At 47.9% G+C, this 20,823-nt stretch overlaps 1 protein-coding gene across 4 annotated transcripts in view; it reads right to left on the bottom strand.

The window, feature by feature from the left end:
• Positions 1-20,823, bottom strand: part of CHRM2 (cholinergic receptor muscarinic 2) — a 209,118-nt gene that overhangs the window by 173,942 nt on the left and 14,353 nt on the right. The window contains exons 1-2 of one of the 4 annotated variants that reach the window (XM_048500881.1): positions 19,581-19,697; positions 18,654-18,796 (exon numbers count right to left, since the gene is read on the bottom strand). The gene's annotated coding sequence lies outside the window, so the exon portion shown is untranslated. Of the gene's footprint in view, positions 1-18,653; positions 18,797-19,580; positions 19,698-20,823 lie in introns of those variants that run through there. The other 3 variants (XM_048500884.1, XM_048500885.1, XM_048500882.1) reach the window with 3 other exon arrangements.

Below are 20,823 nucleotides of genomic sequence, written 5' to 3'. Positions count from 1 at the left end.
TCGTACCTTCAGAGTGTGAGACTTGGCCCCCAGTTTCAGTTGAGGAGGTTGTCGATTGGATTAAGTGTCTTAAGCCAGAAAAGGCCCCTGACTTGCTCATCCCTGAAATTCTGAAGATGAACCCAGATTGGTGTGCACCTGTATTGGCAGCCCTGTTCACTTTAATGAATGAATCTGGACTAATACCTAAATCCTGGTTGAATGCGATCGTAAAAGGGCGATCTCGCCATTCCATCCAATTTCCGCCCTATCAGTCTTTTATTGGTGGCTGGCAAGATCTATGCCAATTATCGCCTTAACAAACTGAATTCCTGGGTATCCCAATCTAATATTCTAGGACCTGAGCAAATTGGTTTTACCAAAGAGAAATCCACACTGGACCCAGGGATGTAGGTATAGATTTTTTATGAGGGGGGTTCGAGGGTGGGGCCACACCCTCACCCGCCCCTAGGGCATGGCCACGCCTCCCCAAGCCCCGCCCCCGGCCTAGCGCTTATAAAGGCAGCTCTCCAAGGCCGGGGACGGCAGACTCCCCCGCCCTGCCCTCCCCTGCCCCCCATCAGCTGGGCTCCCAGCCGGCAGCTGGCAGTTCGTTCTGCCCTCCCCTCTGGGCAGAGGCATAGAGGGAAAATGGAGCCCAGTGCAAAATCTGAGTTTCCCGTCTCGTCCCCCCCCCCCCGGCAGCCGCTGTGATGCTGGAATCTACCCCTAAGCAGCATCACTTTCAATGGTGTTTAAACTAGAAAGCCAAATTCTCCTTTTAAATCCACCTTAAAGGGAGAATCTGGGGTTCCCAGTTAAACAACATTGAAAGCGATGCTGTTTTTGGGTGGATTATCACCCACCCTGAAACAGCATCACTTTCAATGTGGTGTAGTGGTTAAGAGCAGGTGCATTCTAATCTGGAGGAACCGGGTTTGATTCCCTGCTCTGCCGCTTGAGCTGTGGAGGCTTATCTGGGGAATTCAGATTAGCCTGTGCACTCCCACACATACCACACATACCAGCTAGTCACAGCTTTCCGGAGCTCTCTCAGCCCCACCCACCTCACAGGGTGTTTGTTGTGAGGGGGTAAGGTCAAGGAGATTGTAAGCTCCTTTGAGTCTCCTACAGGAGAGAAAAGGAGGATATAAATCCAAACTTTTCTTCTTCTAAACTGAGGACCTCAGATTCTCCCTTTAAATCCATGCCGAAGGGGGTGGATTTAAAAGGAGAATCTGGGGGAATTTGGGGGGTGCCTGCTGTCAGGGGTGCAATTGTTAAGCTAGCAGCACCAAAATTTTAGGGTATCTTTAGGAGACTCTCCTAATGATACCACCCAGGTTTGGTGAAGTTTGGTTCAGGGTGTTTAAAATTATGGACCCTCAAACGTGTAGCCCCCATCTTCTATTGGCTCCCATTGGAAACAATGGAGGATGGGGCACCCCCTTTGGCAGTCCATAGCTTTGGACCCCCTGAACCAAACCTCACCAAACCTGGGTAGTATCATCAGGAGCGTCCCCCAAACAATCCCTGAAAGTATGGTGCTGCTAGCCTAAACAATGCGCCCCCTGCAGGCCAAAAACCGAAAAACACTAAAAATGTTTTAAAAACCCACAAACGGGTGGGCGGAGCTTCGGACATGAATGGGGGGGTCTGAACCCGAGAACCCACCCCCCTTACCTACGTCCTTGACTGGACCATCCTTTAGGTTTGCACCATCTTGCCAGTAGATACACCCGCTTCCGCTCTACCAAGTTGTTTGTCGCCTTTTTAGATCTGAAGGAGGCACTCGATTCAGTTGCAAGAAGTCTTTTATGGGACAAACTGGTGTATCTTGGAATAGATCACAGACTTCTGTTCTTAATTAAGCAACTGTACTCCAATAAAACCTGTGAAGTTAGACTTTCCAGTGAAGGGATGCTTCCATCTACTATACCAACCACCAAAGGGGTTAAGCAGGGTTGCATATTGGTTCCGCTCTTGTTCAATCTTTTTTTTAGTGACCTCACTCCAATTTTGTCCAAGGTAGGTGGATACGGTCATAAACTTGGTGCTGCCCATGTATCAGTCCTGCTTTTTGCTGAAGTGCACTGACACTGTTTGCTGTGAGACAGTTGCTAACTTTCTTTTTGAAATTGTAGATAGTCATTAAATTTAAACTATTTGTATTCTGAGTTAATGTGTCTCACCATAAGACTGTTACTAGTTTATTTGTAATAGTAGCCTTTTGTCCTTTTTTTTTTGTACCTTCAATTGTATTTGGGCCAATGGGCCCCTTTTCTCTTATTGTACTTTTTTATTATTTTGTATACTGCCAATAAAGGCTTTCGTTTTGTTCGTTTTGATATCTTTCAGGTAAAGATATAAGATGGTGTCACTGAAGTGGGCATTTGGGAATATGTGAGGATCATTGGTTTAGAAGTGAAATAGTGGTTTTAGTTCTGACTGCTATGTCTGTTGTTCTGATTTGAGATATTCTAAATTTGGTTTAATTCACCTTGACTCCTGTTGTTTGGGAGGTTATAAATATTTTAAATGAACAGTCAGTGCCCACCTAGAGCCCTACTTTCCTTTTATGTTTATTGGGCGGTGCGTGTGTGCTGGGTGGCTGGTTGGGGGATCTGATTTGCTAAGAAGTAGCTTTCCCATTAACTGATCTCTATAGCAACCATATAGAATTATTGCATATGTAGGTCATCATATCAATGACAATTAAGACGTTTCCGTGGGTGGCTGGAGTGGAGTGTTGCTAAACTGTTTGGGGATTCAGCCAACAGCTTTAGAGGGTTCCTGTCAGGCATTTTTGAAAGGAAATGTGCATTGGCAACACCATGGTTGAAAAAAAAAATTTGGGGAGAAAAACAGAAGAAATCCAGTGGCTGAGTTCATTGAAAGGGAATGGCAGAGCAAGAAGGGATTTGGAGTGCCAGAGGAGTCTTTTTCAATTGGAAGAAGGAAGGTGAGGTTGAATGACCTCCTACGGACTAGAAGGTAATTTGCCTCTGAGAAGGAATGGAGAAATCATTAGATAAACATATATTCAGATAAAAGGATTGCACCAGTTGAAGGGATGAAAAACTTATCTGAGATGGTTACCCTAATGAGGAGGCTTGCCAGCTTCCAGGTGGCAGCTGGAGATCTCCCAGAATTACAACTGATCTCCAAATTACAGCAACCCATTCTCCTGCACAAAATGGCTGCTTTGAAGGGTGGATTCTCTGACTTTACCCCATTGAAGTCCTCCCCCTCCCCAAACACTGCCCTCTTCAGATTCCACCCCACAAATGTCTTGGAATTTCCAAATCTGAAACTGGCAACCCTATGAATGAGAGTCACAGAAGACTGACCACTACAGCATGTCTTGCACAACCCACAAGCTAAACAACAATAGGGATCCTAGCCTGTAAGGGTGCTTCACAATTCCTCTTTAGCTCTCCCCTTCAACAGGCAACATTAAGAATGAGATGTATCAATCCCCTGCTTCTCTGCCATACACACTGTAGGTGAGCAGAACATGCTTTGGGGACTCAAAGACTGTGTAGGCTTACAACAAAGATATACATTTTATGTTGGTCTCAGTGAACTATAATGGTTAGAATTATCTTTGGAGAGGGGGGTTGCACAAAGATAGCAATATTTTATTATATCTTTTTGCACTCGGAACATTCCTGATGTTTGACATCTTTGGCAAGATAATAAAATGGTGTTTTCCTTCATCTACCTGTTCCCTCCTAGATGCTATCACTTCTGGACAATTCTTCTTCATGCATTCTGGCTGTTTGGCATCTTTTCCTTATTTGTTTCAAACACTTGAGCAGGGCAGTGGCTGGTACTACTAACACAAGTATTTTTCTCTTTATCAGTCAGCATCATGTAAGGGTTAGAGTGATGGATTAGGACCTGGAAGATCAACATTTAAATTTCCAACAATTAAATTTCCTGCCCTGGACCTCACCACTTTTTGAGAGGGTGGCAGTGGGAAATGGTAAGAGATTTGGTGTTGCAGCATTGCATTGCCTGGCTGGCATCATGCTAACACGGCAACATCGCTTCCAGCTTGAACTGGAACTGATGCTGCCGTGTCAGCAGGATTCTAGTCAGGTAGGCGCCCCTGCAATCTCTCACTGGGTGCCACCCCTGTAGTGGCAAGCCTAGCCCTAACCCCTCCCCCACTCCCTTGAAGCTCCCTTAAACTAGTCATTCTCACAGAGATGTTAGGAGAGGAGAGTGGGAAATTATGAATGTTGTCCTGCACTCCATTAAAGGAAGAAGGGATAAAAATATATCTGTTGAGCACCTTTTTATCCCTTCCTTCTTCCAAGAAGTTCTGGGTTAGGAAACTTCTGTGGGATACAATGCCACAGAGTCCACCCTTCAAATCATCCATTTTCTCCGGGCAACAGATCTCTGTGGTCTAGAGATGAGCTGTAATTCCAGGGGATCTTCAGGTCCCACCTGGAGGCTCGCATTCCTATCACTGGTCATGACTGTCTCGCTTTTCTTCAGTTTCCTCTTCTCTTATTCCCCATAAGGTGTACCCACCTGGTCTCACGTCAACTCCAACCACATCTTCCTTGAAATCCCTGCTGTTCACATTCTTATGCTACTACCAGTATCCTTTGGCAGCTATCTGGCCCTTCATGTAAGGCCCTTTATCATTCCTTTATGGTTTGCTGATTTTGAGTGAGACCCACAATGTGCAACACATTTATTTATTTATTTTATTAAACTTTTATACCGCCCCATCCTCGAAGGGCTGAGCCTCTACAATGGAAAGACTAAGGCAATCGTCGAGAGCCACGAAAGTGATCATTCCCTGTCCCTTGTTTATTGAGAAAATGCCTGTGTTCTAGAGTCTGGCTTGAGGTGACTCATCCAGTTGAAAGCCAGTGCAATCAAATAAAAAACAGCAACATAAATTATCAATAATAGTAATAAACCGGAGCATAACAATAACATTGAAGCCTTAAGTTATGTCTACAAAACAGCTCCTGGGCTAGAAGCAGACAATAAACACAGCAGAAGAAGAGTGAACTCTTCAGTTAAAAGCATGGCTAAGGAGAAGTGTTTTGGCCTGGTGCCCGAAATAGGCATCTGGCAAATATCCAGTGGAAGAGCATTCCACAGACAGCTTCTACTACTGAAAAGCCCTGTTTCTAGTTGCCAGCTTCCTCATCTCTACAAGTGAAGTCATGGAAATCAGGGCTTGTGAGGAAGACTTTAGCACTGTGGAGGGCCCACAGAAAAGGCCACAGAGTCCACCTTCCAACACTGCCATTTTCTCCAAGGGAAATTATCTTTGTAGTCTGGACAGAGGTGTAGCTGCAATGGGAACATCTGGGGTGGCTTGCCCTGAGCGCTGCCATCGCAGTCATGTGTCAGGGGCGTGTCGGGGGCAGGCCGTGTCAGGGCGAGGCAGGAAGGGAGGGGGAGGGAAGGGTGCATGGGCAGTTCATGCCCCGGATGCAGTTCCCCCTCGCTTCGTCACCGCGTCTGGAGCTCGGTTGTAACTCCAGGCGATGCCCAAACTCCACTTCAGTAGTTCTCAAACTTTTTTTTTGTTTGGTTTGCAGAGCACTTTAAAACATATGAAAAAAATTTCTGGCACATTTTGTGCACAGATATATATAAAAGTTTTGTGCACAAATATATTTAAAAGTAATACATTTTAGAAAGCTATTAATAGCCTAACAATACTATTAAATTAAGCATAGTTGTGTGAAACATAAGCTGTATGTTTTTGGGTGACACACTCCCACCCATCTGTTTTCTTTTCACGTGCACCTTCCCCTTGTGCCCTCACTCACATGCGCCCTCCCCTCATTCATCTCGCTTCTCTGCCTCTCTCGCACATGCTCCCCAGCCTTGCCTATAAAATACCTACCCACAACAGTTCGCAGAGCACCTAGCCAGACTAGTGTGCTGTGGCACACTATTTGGGAATCACTGACCCAGGTGGAGGCTCGCAACCTTAGCTGAAGCTGATAAAAGACACCATGGCCTCTTCCACACATGCAGAATAATGCACTTTCAATCCACTTTCCATGCACTTTGCAGCTGGATTTTGCTGTGCAAAATAGCAAAATCCACTTGCAAACAATTGTGAAAGAGGATTGAAAGTGCATTATTCTGCATGTGCAGAAGAGCCCTATATCCCACAGAAGAGCCTCCAGATGTAGGCCAGGATCCAGTAGCACCCTCCCCCCTGCCCCAAAAAAACCCCCTATAAGCCTGTTCCTTCATGAAAACAGCAACTCTCTCCAAGGGCCTTTCCCCACTTACCTTAAGCCCCGCGCTACTTGAGGAGAGTAGCGCGGGGTCCCCCGGCACTCCCCACAACAGGGGCGGCAACAGCACATCCGCCCCAACGCTGCCGCTGTCGCGCCCCCTCAGCACGCGGCATCCCAGGTGCTCTTCTTAATGGTGCCTTTTGATGACCCCGCGGGGTCGTGGGGATGCCCGGGCGCGTGCCTGGGATGCCGCGCGCTGAGAGCAGCGCGCGGCATAGGGGGGATCCAAGAGAGTGGGGAAAGGCCCATCGACAGCCTGACTACCCAATGGCTTTGTCATCAACTAACAGCACTTTACTCTTGTCGGGATTGAGCTTCAGTTTATTCATCCACCCAGTTACTTTCTTTATGCACAATACATGGCAGAGCTTTTACAAAGGAACGTTCAGCATTTCTACAGACCAGACTGACTCAGCTATTAAGAAGAAATAAAGATGACTTTCAATTCACACCAAATCCCCCGGATGATCTCTTCATGCAGATGTTAAATAGCAGGGGCAGGGTGGACGCAAGATGGACCCCTGCAGAACTACACAGCACACATTAATCTTTCACATGGTTATTCCTCAAACCCTTTTCCTAATGACAATAGCGGCATACCCTCACTACAGCAAGATTCTCATGCCACTTTTAAAAAGCAAGATCTGTGCTAAAGGCTCCAGCATAGGAGAGAGAGAATATGCAATATCCAATTAAAAGCAAAAAAACAAGTAACAGTCAAAAGTTCACACTGTGGTGAGATATTACTTGAAATGTGTAGGCATATGTTTGAGTGGGAAGGGGGTTAAATTCCTGCAATGTGAGCATTCCTGAGCACGAATTGTGCAGGGGGGAGGTAACAGTTTAATAAGACCGAGTGTGTGTGTGTGTGTGGGGGGGGGGGGGGGATACGAAGGGAGCTTCGAGTTTAAATATGCCACGCACAAACAACATTCCTGCCAGTGTCAATCTCACTCTCCACAGAAAATAACGAATGAGTCATCAGGAGAAGCAGTTTTCCCAGCAACCAAATTTTGCCAATACTGATAAAAACCCTAATATCCCCCTAAACAGAAGCCAAACCTTGACAGAAGAGGCCCGCACAAATCAGATGCAAATGAGCATTTATTACACCATAAATTGAGAGGCCCCAATCCACCACTAGCTACATTTCCTTGCATTACCAGGACAAGATGCATTTCTGCAACAGCAGCCTCTGTCTAGGTTTAATGTTGACACCTGGCCGGTGCTATGTTTATCTACAACACCTTTCTATGCAGATCTCGCCTGCTGGTGAGTGGTAAGTTCAACCCTGATCATGCCAAAAATCAGATTCCACACACTCAACCATAGCAGTTCAAAATGCTAAGTTTCATACCACACAATATGATGCAGCAAATGTCCCACTGTCTGTTTTTTTAAAAGCTGAAATCTTCCGCAACATCGGCCCCGACATATTATCTGTCAACAGCTTGCCTGCAGTGAAGCAGGAGCTGTTGGCCAGGCAGATACACCTGGCTTGAACAGTTCAGAAAACCCTAGGAATACAATCAGTCTCAAACCTACCTGATTCCCTAGCAGCCTCCATTTTTTGTGGAGATATACTAGAACTTTCTAATGGACTGCACTAGGAACCTCATGCCATCGGGTAGCCAGGATGGCCAAATGGGACTCAAATGTGTCAAGTATTAGTCTAGATCAGGGGTAGGGAACCTGCGGCTCTCCAGATGTTCAGGAACTACAATTCCCATCAGCCTCTGTCAGCATGGCCAATTGGCCATGCTGGTAGGGGCTGATGGGAATTGTAGTTCCTGAACATCTGGAGAGCCGCAGGTTCCCTACCCCTGGTCTAGATCAGTGGTGGCGAACTTATGGCATGGGTGCCAGAGGTGGTACTCAGAGACCTCTCTATGGGCACACGCAAACAGAGTGCCCCCGCACACACATCTAGGCTGGCCTGGGCCGTTGGGCTCGATTATTAGCATTAAACCTAAGACCTAGTTTTGGGGAAGCAGTGTAGGTAACCCTGTTAAGCGCTGTTAAACCCCACTGATTTTCATGCAAAGAACTAAAGTGTGATCCTTTAGCTGGGAGTAAGCTCAGTTGCTAGCAATGGGGCTTGCTTCTGAGTAAACCCTCCTAGGGTCGTGATTCACCCATTGGAAGAGTTGTACAGTTGCTTCAAAACAAAGCACCAACTACCACCAACCTTACTCCTGAGTAATGCATGCCTTGGAGCCAACCGCTTTTTCTAAACTAATACCTCAGTATTCGGGTTAAATTGTCGTGTTGGCACTTCGTGATAAATAAGTGGGTTTTGGGTTGCAATTTGGGCACTCAGTCTCAAAAAGGTTCGCCATCACTGCTCTAGATAGATTCTTAAAAAAACAAATCCTTCTACTGGCCATCTAAGTGACAGATTTTTCCTAATGGAAAATATATTTACCTGGAACTAAGCCGGATGTGTTTCAGTTGTACTTATTCAAAGATGAACACAGTTTTGCATCTCCTGTAAAGCTGGATCCCGCCTATAATGTCTACTCATGCTGGACCGGTTTGCCAGTTCCTCCCTCCCATAGCAGAGCTCCGATTCACACCTTCCACACACACACACACACACACACACACACACACACACACACACACACACACACACACACACCACACACTTATTCATAGGTGTCCTCTGTTCTCCAAGAGTAGGATTTGGGGAGAATTTCAGGGAGCAAAAAATAAGGAAGTCATGCTACCACTGACTGAAATCTTTCCATCTAAGTGGGATCCAAGGCATCTTATTTTGAATATAAATTGTCATCATAGAATTTATACACTATTTTTTGGTGCTCCTATTCATTTGCTCAGTAATCTCCCAACAGCCCTGTAGAGTAGACACAGAGTAGTTCCCAAGAGTAGTTAAAGGAAACAAGTACACCCCTGCTTCTCATACTGCAAATGGGTCCGAGGAAAACAAGGATGGAAGATAATCTCTTTCTAGGGATGGCTTTTCAAAGTTCATGGCCAAGTGTGTGAACTCCCAACTTAGTTCATACACTTGACTGGGTACTTTATTTTTTTTGTACATATTTATAGGCTGCATTCTCTGCCAAATGGCACTTGAAGCAGCATACGAAAACCAAACAGTGTTAAATTCTTAGCAATATCTAAACAATCTTCAAAGCCGAGAAAGAGCCAGCTGCCGTAGACCAATCATGGACGTAACAGTGGCAGGCTGAAAACATCGTGAAGTCACACATTAGTCCAAGAGAAACACTTTTAAGAGCAGAACTATTTTCCCCTCTCAGCGAAACAGGGAGGCAGTGGGGTGTAGTGATCAGAATGTCAGGCTAGGAACTGGGAGACCTAGGTTCAAGTCCCCATGCTGTCTGGAAGCTTTCTATGTGACCTTGGGCCAGTCACTGACTTTGCCAAACAGACGTCACAGCATCGTTGTTATGAGAATAAAATGGAGAGGGGGAGGGAATGTCCCAAGTTTCTTTTGGGTCCTTGTTGAGGACAAAAAACTGAGTATAAATATCTAAACATTAAAAAATGACATCAGCTAGGAAGTTATGTAGGCTCATTCCGCACATGCAGAATAATGCACTTTCAAACTGCTTTCAGTGCTCTTTGAAGCTGTGCGGAATAGCAAAATCCACTCGCAAACAGTTGTGAAAGTGGTTTGAAAACGCATTATTTTGCGTGTGCGGAAGGGGCCGTAGTTTCTAAAGAGGGTGCTAACTTCAGAAATCCACAAGCCAAGCCTTCACCAGTCTCACTGGGATGAAATAATGGGAAGGAGGGTCAGTGTGGTGTTGTGCTTTGAGTGCTAAGTTGGGGATTCAAAAGCTTGGGTTCAAATCCCTGCCACGAAGCTCAACTGGACCTTTTGTGCCAGTCTACAGATGCTACAGCAGACCACAGTCCAGGATGACTGAATGAAACCCTACCTCCTTTGAGGTTTGGGATGAAAGTCTTTCTCTCTTTGAAAGAGACTTGGCAAGAGCTGAATATCTACCACTACCACTGTTCTGATGAGGTCAGGCATTTTTCTGGATGCTGACTAGCACCATGGTTCTTTTTGACCTATGTATACTTCAGGGCCTATACATTGATTCATGTCTGTATGACTGCATATGAAGGATTTGTAGATGTACTCATGTTGCACTGACATATACTTTCACGGTACTGAATGGGTTCCAGACCATTTGCAAATGACATAAGACCAGAGAATCTACATTAAAGCATTTACTTTGCATTTCAAGTTACAAGCGTTTGCACTGCTAGCCACTTTCAATGTAAGCTCAACTGGGTGTAGGGTTGCCAACTTCCCACTGAGAATTCCTGGAGATCTGGAGGGGCACAGCCTGGGGAAGACAGGGTGTGGGAAAGAAAGAGACCTTGGTAGGGTATAAGTGCAGTAGAATCCACCCTCCAAAGCTGCCACTTCCTCGGGGGAAACTGATTTATGTTGTCTGGTGACTGGTTGCAATTCTGGGAGATCTCCAGATCCACTTGGAGAAAGGTAACCCTAGGGCCACTTCCTCTCTCAGACTACTTCACAGGATTGGTGTAAGGAGGAGGAGGAGGAGGAGGAAAGAGCACAATACACCATTTAGTGCTGTTTTGCAAAAGGCTGGGCTAAAAATTGTTCTTAAGCTACGAAGGCCCTTGGGGGTTGGGGTGAAACTCAGTGCTTCCTGATAGCTTGGCAAACCCCACTGAACAGAGTCACCTCTTTGAATGCAGGCTTGTCAAAACAACCCAGATAATCCAACCTAACAGTGTTATTAAAGACCAAAGAGGTTACACAAAGAATCATTAAGAATGCCAAAAGCAAAGCGTCAGTTGTCAGAAGCAGCTGAAGAAGCAGGCTGAGTTCTTGGGGCAGCCAGCCAGCGGATCAGGATGGGTCATCAGAAGGAAGCCAGGACTGTGTCATGAAGTGGGAGGTCAGGGCTGGTGTTCAATTAAACAAAGAGGACCTCCCCTCTGAAGATGAGAGGACCTGCAGCTACAGAAGGAGAACAGCAAAGCACCTGAATTCTTTGCATCAGGCTTTCATTACCTTTAAGGCAGAAAAGGCCAGGCAGTCCTTTAAGGCAGAAAAGGCTGCAGCAATATTGACTGCACTTTTGAACAGCTATCCCAAGAGTAGTTAAAGGAAACAAAGTGTGCCCCTGCTGTCCATCTCTCCCTACAGGATGGAGGACTTTTCCACAAAGAGAGAGAAATACGAGATGTGTTTGCCTTCTCCCCTCTCTGCTTTGTTTGGAACATGCTGCCACAGGAGGTGGTGATGGCCACTAACCTGGATAGCTTTAAAAAGGGCTTGGACAGATTTATGGAGGAGAAGTCGATCTATGGCTACCAATCTTGATCCTCCTTGATCTGAGATTGCAAATGCCTTAGCAGACAAGGTGCTCGGGAGCAGCAGCAGCAGAAGGCCATTGCTTTCACATCCTGTATGTGAGCTCCCAAAGGCACCTGGTGGGCCACTGCGAGTAGCAGAGTGCGGGACTAGATGGACTCTGGTCTGATCCAGCAGGCTCTTTCTTAACGTTCTTCCTTATTTTGCAAAAGGGACTTTTTGGCACTTACAAGGATGGTACAGGCTGCCTGCAGTTTCACGAACCAAATTTGTGCTATCACTAGCTTTCTGATGTGAATCCAGAACCTCCTGGGCTTCGAATGCTCATTCACATAACAAATGCCTCGTCTCCACTTTTGTTTGTCCATGACAACTAACAGGCACACACAGCAGGCATGATAGCTGTACGCGATGGCTGGCAACCTCCAGGTAGGAACCCATCTCTAGAACTGTAGCTGATCTTTGGACTGCAGAGATCAGTTCAGAAGAAAATGGAGGCTTTGGAAGACAGACTCTCTAGTGTCAAATCCTCGCAGAGCTAACTCCCTGTTCCAGCTCCCCATTTCCCAGAATCTGCCACCAAGTTTGCAGAAATTTGCCAACTGAGAAAGCAAGCGTACTGTTCTTCTGTGCATGAGCAACAAAGCTCATGCTGAAATAAAAATTGACAGCCTTTAAAGTGCGACGGGACTCGTGTGCATTTTTTGCTGCAGCAGACTGGCAGAGAAATCCTAAAACATCCTTAAGTCTATTGAAGCCAACAGGCTTAGAAGAGTGTGATTTTACTTAAGGCAGAACCGTAATATGGCTATGCCTCTGGAATTATCGCCATGGAAGGCATCCACATAAATCCCACAAGCGACTGCACGCCTCCTGCCAAAACTGCGCCTGTCACGAGTGTTACATGCTCTTAAACTTTCCTGGAGCCCAGCAGCTCGACAAAGTGAGGCATCGAACCAAGAGAGAGAGAGAGAGAGAGAGAGAGAGAGAACAAGAAAGCATCAAAATGGAATCCAGAGGGTGACAAACAATTATGCATGTCCAATGGTACAATTTGCCTCTTCCCGATTCTTTTAGCCCTCACTGGGATCTGCAGGTGATTTTCGAAGACTCCATTAGGAAAAAATAAGAAGTGTTGTTTGGCTACAGTGGGACGCTGATTAATTAGGCTTCCAATGAGTGCATCTCTGATTTACTGCAACCACATTCCCCATTAAGCCGGGCGAGTGAGTGGGAGGTGCACAGCTGCCTTTAATTTGAGGGCTGACCCCCCCCCTCCCCAGCAGCAGCAACCTCCCTTTCAGGAGAACATCGCAGAGCAAATTAGCTTTCTGATGACGAACGAGCGGATAAATAAAACTTGTTTGCAGAGACGAGGAGCATTTTTTAAAAAATTATTTTAGGAATCTGCCACTCCTTCCTCCAACACATCCCTCCGCTCAGGGCGGTTTTGGCATTTGGAACAACTGAGCTTTTTTCATGCAAATCAGCCCAAAGTTGGAGTTTCTGCAGGGACTGCTGGGGAAAGAGGAGGGGGGGGGGTTGATATCCAGAGCCGGCAGGGAAGGCTCACAGGCAAAAAGGTGTGCTGTCCCAGAGGGAAATTCCCTGGGCAGAAGTTCCCTTAAGGGACCTTTTGCATCTCTCCTGGTGCAAAAGGAGAACATTAAGAAGGAGAGCAATGAAAAGAAGCTGCTTGAGAATGCTGGCGTGGTAGACTAGGGCAGGGGAGACCTGAGGTCAAGTCTGTCCCAAATCTTAGCCTAACCCACCAACCAGGGTAATGGTGAGGATTAAAATGGAGCAGAGACTTCACGTGGGTTGTTTGTTTATTCATTCATTCGTTCATCCATTCATTCATCCATTCATTCATTTATTCATGCCTTATTTTTGTCCCAAATGGGACACAAGGTGGCTTATGACACTTTTCATTCCTCGCCCTTTTCTCCTCACAACAGACCTGCGAGGTGTGTTAGCCAAGAAAGGGTATCAGAGTCAAGGTCACCCGGCAAGTTTCCATGTCAGGATGAGAACTCAAACCTGGGTCTCCAAATCCTAGCCCAATTAAGCACTGCACAGTGTTGGCTGTCACGAGTGGGGATGTTCCAAAGAGCTTGTACCAGATCTTGGCTCAGGGCATATGTCCCAATAAGCAAGGATGTCTCTTGGTACACCAGAGGCAATGATGAAAGAGACAGAAGAACAACAGCAATGCAGCACAGAATCGTTGCCCACAATCATAGCACAATTTAGAGCTAGTGCTCTTTCATATACACTCATAGGCATGCGGGCGGACAAGAAGCACGACTGGGGCTCCAACTTCACCAACGGGCCAACAAATCAACAATGACCCTGCGAACCTCATGCAAGGCAAGTTATCTGTCTGCTCCAAGTCAAGCAGGGATGGGATGCATGGGAACAAATCACATGCGGCCTTGTAAGCACATGCACAAGTCCCTGTCTGCTTCCCATGTACCACTGTGCATTAAATTTATCCACACCAACCGACAGATGTGAACTAGCCCTTTGATGAATGGTTGCAAGCAGTGGCATAGGAGGTTAAGAGCTCGTGTATCTAATCTGGAGGAACCGGGTTTGATTCTCCGTTCTGCCACCTGAGCTGTGGAGGCTTATCTGGGAATTCAGATTAGCCTGTACACTCCACACATGCCAGCTGGGTGACCTTGGGCTAGTCACAGCTTCCCGGAGCTCTCTCAGGCCCACCCACCTCACAGGGTGTTTGTTGTGAGGGGGGAAGGGCAAGGAGATTGTAAGCCCCTTTGAGTCTCCTACAGGAGAGAAAGGGGGGATATAAATCCAAACTCTTCTTCTTCTTCTTGCAAACGATGACAGTTAAAAGAGCAACATGTGATTTCCCTTCCTTTCAGCATCAGCATCCGGTTTCTCCATCCCAAAATCTCTGGCATGGCAAGTCTTTCACAGACCCTTGCCCGACACTCTTTTTAAACTGTATAGAAGGGAAAATCTAAGACGCAGGGGTCTGCAACCTGCAGCTCTTCAGATGTTCATGGACTACAATTCCCATCATCCCCTGCCAGAATGGCCAGTTGGGGGTGCTGGCAGGGCTGATGAGATTTGTAGTCCATGAAGATCTGGAGAGCCGCAGGTTGCAGACCCCTGAAAGGATTCCTTTTTTCAGAACATAAAGGGCAAAACATTTATGTGGCTGCTTAACCTAATAAATATTTCACCACATTGAAACAGCAGCGATTCAGAAACAGAAGCAGCTTGCCTGCCTTGGCAAAATTTGGACTTCAAATCAAGGAGGAAAAGATGGCAGGTGTCATTTCTACAAGACGCCGGGCCTTTCAATGCCCCTTCCCCCAGCTACAGGCCTGAGGGTGTGCTCTAAGTGATCAGACTGCAACAAGGTTATATTCCTTAGGTTCATGGTTCCAGACTCACTCCATGTGGTTGTTTGCAAGCCAGAGATCCTTTGACCAAATCCTTTGCTTCCCCACTCCCATTAGCAGATGGGCAGGAAGATGCACTCTACCTTGGTGGATGGTTTGCATGGAAAAAACCAACTATAGGGGAAAAAAGGAATTGCACAGAAGTGTTGGGGGGCAGATAATATGTTTCCCCAAACCCACAGACTTTTGCTTTGGCACCCAGGTTCAATTAAAAAGATTTGGTAAAAGGGTGATGGATTGCAGGAGCGCCAGTCCGGGCAAGTAATATTGACCTGGATGGACCAATGGTCTGACTCAGAAACAACAGCTTCATGTGTGACCACCTCTTTGTCCTTTCCCAGCTGCTCTTCACGTTCCCTCAGCTTGCATCCTTTTTTGCAGGAAATGTATGTTTCCCTCTCTGTGTCTCAACCCATCATTTAGACCTGTGGCTTGTCATCTACAAATGACGTGCCTTTTGTGAACAAGGAGAGCAAGATGGTGACTGTAACTTTCTCCTCAATCCCAAGCAAATCCAAGACAGCGAACTGTTTGACGTCCTGCATGGCAGAGAAGGAAGTCCTATGCAACCCATGTGCAAGTCAGCACATGCAATTCCTGCATGCATGCCTACATAGTTTGCAACTGGCCACAACTTTCCATATGTACATTGCCCCATATGCAGAACGTACACTAGTCCTCACACAGGACAGTATTAATTCTAAAAAGGAGTTTGAACATGTGTGGTAGTCCAGAAAAACCCACCCCTTTCTCCCACTCATCCATGCCTCTGTTCCTTTCCCCAAACCACACACCTTGCTTTTCTCTAGGCAAGCATTTCCTCTTAAACCCCATCGTATCTTTCCAACTTTCACTCTACCCATTCCTCTGTCTGCCAGCAGTAATGTTTTTAAGATGGGTAAATTCAACCTGGAGGACTACGGAGAAATCGCCAGCAAAACCAGCACAGGTGGGGAGGTAGAAAACAACACACCAAGCACTACCACTATAAATAACCTTTTCTGTGGGAACAAGGAATGGCACATCACCTGGCAGCTGTCGACGGCTTCAGATAAGAGTCCTATAAACAGGTTGGCATATCTCTGTTCGACTGCTAGGAGCATACGAAGCTGTTATGATTCTGAGTCAATCTAGGTTAACCCCTATCGACTAGAGCTGCAGGAAGGTTCTCCAAGATTTCAGGAAAGGGATTTTCCAGCCTGGCTCTTGGAGATTTCTTTTCGGAGGTGCTTGGGAATGAGCCTGGCCCGCTCCACTGAACTGCTGTTGTCTGTATTTATTTAGAGATTTATACCCCACTTTTTTTGAAGGACTCAAAGTGGCTTACAACTTTGTTCGCTCCTACTCCAAGTAACCCTCACAATGACCCTGTAGGGCAGTTTAGAATGAGACAACATGACTGACCCCAACATCATCCAGAGCAGCAGTTCTCAACCTGTGGGTCGGGACCCCTTTGGGGGTTGAACGACCCTTTCACAGGGGTCGCCTAGGACCATCAGAAAACACCATCACCAACCCCATCACATACACCCTGTACAAATACGGGGGTCACCACAACATGAGGAACTGTATTAAAGGGTGGCGGCATTAGGAAGGTTGAGAACCACTGATCCAGAGAGCTTCCACGGCAGCGTGGGGATCTCCTAATTGTAAAATAGCCCAGTTTAGCCCAGGTTCCTCAGAGCCTGGAAGCTGAGCAGGACTGGAGTGCTTTGATGTGAGACCACACATCATGAAGGCCATGGAAGCCTGGGGTTGCTATGCAGAGGAAGGCAACGGCAAACCACTTCTACTCCTCTCTTGCCTGGAATGCGCCACGGACCCAGTTGCCATGAGTTGGTTGCAACTTGACAGCATGTTCTTTTCTCCTTTTCTCCCAGTTCCTGGTCTGACAGTCCAGTGTGACATGCTGATGTCAACCCAAGGAGGTCTTGCTCAGAATCCCAGGCATACTATAGATATCCTCCCTCATCCAGCTGAGGACAGGACTCACAATAGTGGGCTTAAATTAGGGAGAGAAAGATTCTGACTGGGTATTAGGGAACAAAAATGTACAGTAAAAGTCATGCAGCTGTGGAATCAGCTGCCTAGGAAGGTGGTGAGCAGCAGTGGCATAGTGGATAAGAGCAGGTGCATTCTAATCTGGAGGAACCAGGTTTGATTCCCGGCTCTGCCACCTGAGCTGTGGAGGCTTATCTGGGGAATTCAGATTAGCCTGTGCACTCCCACACATGCCAGCTGGGTGACCTTGGGCTAGTCTCATCTTTCCGGAGCTCTCTCAGCCCCACCTACCTCATGGGGTATTTGTTGTGAGGGGGGAAGGGCAAGGAGATTGTAAGCCCCTTTGAGTCTCCTGCAGGAGAGAAAGGGGGGATATAAATCTAAACTCTTCTTCTTTTCACCGGAAGTCTTTAAGCAGCGGCTAGACAAACACTAGTTTGGGATGCTCTAGGCCAGTGATGGCGAACCTATGGCACGGGTGCCAGAGGTGGCACTCGGAGCCCTCTCTGTGGGCACTTGCGCACAGAGTTCGTCATGTGGGGGGTGGAAAATCACCCCCACCACACACACACATCTAGGCTGGCCTGCGCCACTGAACACAATGTGCGCACACCACAGTGAGCAGGGAGGGCTCAGCTGGCGGGCCTGGTGCCTATGCTCTGGGTGGCTGTTGCCCGGGGGGGGGGGCGAGGAGGCAGAGATGCTAGAGAGGCACAGAGCGGTGCGCACGGGACTTGCTGGAGGCTTGAGCAGACTGGCCCCTGCTCGAGCGGGTGGGGCGGAGGAATAGGGAGCTAACCAGTTTTTTCTAAACTGAAACCTCAGCATTCAGGTTAAATTGCCATGTTGGCGCTTTGCGATAAATAAGTCGGGTTTGGGTTGCAATTTGGGCACTCGGTCTCAAAAAGGTTCGCCATCACTGCTCTAGGCTGATCCTGTATGGAACAGGGGGTTGGGCTAGATGGCCTTTATGGTCCCTTCCAACCCCATGACTCTACAATATTTAAAGACTTTGAAGGCTGCAGTCCCAAAGTCTTATTTCCAAACCTGGAAATAAATGCAGTTCAGGATGACTTAAATTTCCTCCACTGAAATCCATGGGATTTAAGAAGCGAGAGGGGTGGTTGTATGTCTACTTACCTCCACCAGCTTTCATCCCATCCTATTCCTCACATCCCTGATTGACAATTACCTTCCCTTCCACCATCACCCCATTGCAAGTTCCCCCTTTGAAAATGTCCAAAGCCATATATTTTGGCCGGCCTGCATTGTTAGACCTCTAAAGTGTATGTAAAGCCCGGACCAAAAGAGTTTTACAGCAATGTCCCATATTTTGTAGCTTGAGAAGTCTCCCTGCTATAGGGATTGCTTCTATTTTTCAAGAAGATCGAAAAGGGCCGTGGCACGATGGGAGTTGTTCACGTGAGAGCAAACCTGCTTCGTCAGATGCACCAAAATCAAACCTGCCCTGCTGAAGAATTCGGAGACAGCGGGAGCAAAACAACCTGCTAACGGCAATTTAAAAAGCAAAACAAGCACTTTAAAAAGCACTTTAAACAGCAAAACAAGAAAGGAGAGGTGGAGGGGAGGGTCTCCTACCTGTATTCCCCCTGCCCGAAGTTTCATTCCTTCTCTCTGGCTTGCGTTCCAGCCAACTGGGAAGTCCACAGAAAGCCAGACAGGTGGCCGGCTGCTGCTCAACGTCTGAATGCAGTGGTGGCCTCTTTATCTTTCTTCCATATCTTTCCCAAAAGGAGGGGAGCAAGGCCGGGCACAGGGGAGGGAGAGGAGAAAAAGACATATTAGTCCGGATTGGATTACAGCAGGAGAAGAGCGATTGCCAGCACGCCGAGACTTCTGCACTTACAAGGAAGCCCCGATGTACTCAACGGGCTTGCATCAGAGGCAACATGGAGAGGATCGTCAGATCACCCACTCCCCCCGGACAAACAGCTCGATCCCCAACCTACTTAAGCCAGTTTAGCGACAGCTCGGTCCGCAACCTACTTAAGCCAGTTTATTCACTGAAATAAATGTAAGAGCCCGCGCTTAAAACCAGAAGTGTTGGTGGCGGGCAGGCGGAGCGCTGTTCCATTCAGCTCCCCGGGGTTTATCAAGGACATCGTCCTCGAGCCCCCGGTCCCTCACCCAGTTAAGCAGACCGGCTTGGATTTGAAACTCAGACGGACTCGCCGCTGCGATCCGCCAAGCCAGTTCAGCCCAAGTGCTTCTCGGGGCCACCTTGCAGTCGAACGGGGGTTTTACCCGAGCGTGTGGATCGCGCTCCTCGAAGTCCTCCCGAGCGAACCCGGCTGCGGACCGGCGAAGTCCGCCGGACCCGGCGAGCCCACTCCGAGTTGAAACCGCTTTGCGGACAAGCTTGGCCATCCGCACGGCAGGCAGAGCCACGAGAGGACTGCGAGAGGCTGCGACCATCCCAAAGGGGCGCCTCTGAAGCGGGCGAATCCATCAGCCCCGAGGAGACCCAACCTCCTCCCAGGCGACCCCCCTTCCCTCGCCAGGCACCTGCGGAACGAAGCCCCCGGTCGGTCCCCGTCTTCCCGGCACCCAACTCCGCTTGCGGGTCCCCTCTCTGCGCGGGACTGGTGGGGAAGAGCCGCAGCGCCCGCCCGCCTGCTCGCCGCCGCCGCCGCCGCCGCCTTCGCTCCCAAGCTCGCCACGGCGGGGGGAGAGTTGCAATTTTCTTTCCCCCTGCCGGCCTTGGCCGCCGCCTCTGGCCCAATGGCAGCCGCGCTGCTCGCTGATTTGGTGCTTCGACGGGCGGCGCTTCTCCCCCCTCCCTCCGTGCCCCCCAAATTAGCCTCTCCTGTTTGCACAACAGGTCCGAATAGGTCGCCTCCAGTCCCCACCTCTGACTGGCTTTCTGAGCTGCAGTTCACCCCAGCGGTCGTGCCAAACGAGAAGGGAGAAAAGAGTGCTCTGATCATATGCAAAGTTCATGAGCAGAGTTCCCCTTCGATTCCCACCCCCCTCCACTGGTTCTTTTCAGGGCCCTGGGCTCCTATTCGGATTCAGCAGATGTTCAGCCAGGCTGGTGGTGGGTAATGTTGGATGACCATCTTGTACAGCGAGGGCTGGTGGTGGTTAGTGTTGGGTGACCAGTCTTGCATGGGACAAAAATGTAGGTAAATAAAATGCCTTGATTGTTCTGCTGGCTGTCTTTATCTGTTCTCTCCTTGTATCTGGAATGTTCCACTGGTCTCTCCACCTTCAATGTCCATCCTCAGTCCCTCTCCCTGGCTCTGTAGCCTTTTCCAAAGGCAGAACAAACTTGGCATCTATGCTCTCCTTGAGGATTTGTCCCACCTGCACCCCCAATCTTTCAGCACTGGGTTCTCATGAGGTTGCCCTCCCCCTAACTCGGAGGAGGACTCACCTTCTCTCATGCTGGAGAAGGAGGTGAGAATGGGGATGTGCAACTCTAGGCAGGTAGAAGGGACTCCACCATTTCAGAAAGCGGGGGGCAGATCCCAGGTTTTTCTTGCTTTTTTTTAAAGGCCATGGAAATCATAATAGTTTAAAAAAAACAGGGAGAAAGTTTTAATCAATTGCTTGCTGGGCTGGTATTCTATGTGCAGGGAGAGGTTCTTAACAGACAACTAATCTAACCTGGGAATCCTTCTAAAATGTAATACCCCACTTCCAATCTGAAGTGGTATAGTCCATTTGACCACCTCAGGGTCTCTGCCGCCTCACTCTCCTGCAAGGGTGAACCAGGCTTGGCCTACTGTCAGGTTTCTGCCTGGAA

The sequence above is a fragment of the Sphaerodactylus townsendi genome, linkage group LG06, assembly GCF_021028975.2.
Source record: "Sphaerodactylus townsendi isolate TG3544 linkage group LG06, MPM_Stown_v2.3, whole genome shotgun sequence".
Taxonomy (NCBI): Eukaryota; Metazoa; Chordata; class Lepidosauria; order Squamata; family Sphaerodactylidae; genus Sphaerodactylus; species Sphaerodactylus townsendi.
This window is presented reverse-complemented; position numbering and strand designations above follow the sequence as displayed.